This window comes from Durio zibethinus, unplaced genomic scaffold (assembly GCF_047325235.1).
Source record: "Durio zibethinus cultivar Kanyao isolate XHJ-2024 unplaced genomic scaffold, ASM4732523v1 HiC_scaffold_3, whole genome shotgun sequence".
NCBI lineage: Eukaryota > Viridiplantae > Streptophyta > Magnoliopsida > Malvales > Malvaceae > Durio > Durio zibethinus.
In genome coordinates this window covers 9,267,517-9,267,735 of record NW_028323044.1, presented here as the reverse complement: position 1 = coordinate 9,267,735, position 219 = coordinate 9,267,517, and positions in this window count along the sequence as shown.

Below are 219 nucleotides of genomic sequence, written 5' to 3'. Positions count from 1 at the left end.
GCGCAAGCCGGGGATCGGTCCGGTCCCCCCGCGTGCTGCTGCCGATCCCGCTGCCGGTCCAGCTGCCGCGACCCTCGGTCCGACTGGGGCTTAGACATGGAATGAGCTCCGTATGCCTAAGTCAACCCACGGAACGAGCGTGCGTGCGCTCAGCCGGCCGGAGAGGCAGGATGCGCAAGCCGGGGATCGATCGGGTGCTAGGTGGGTTTAGGCACATCT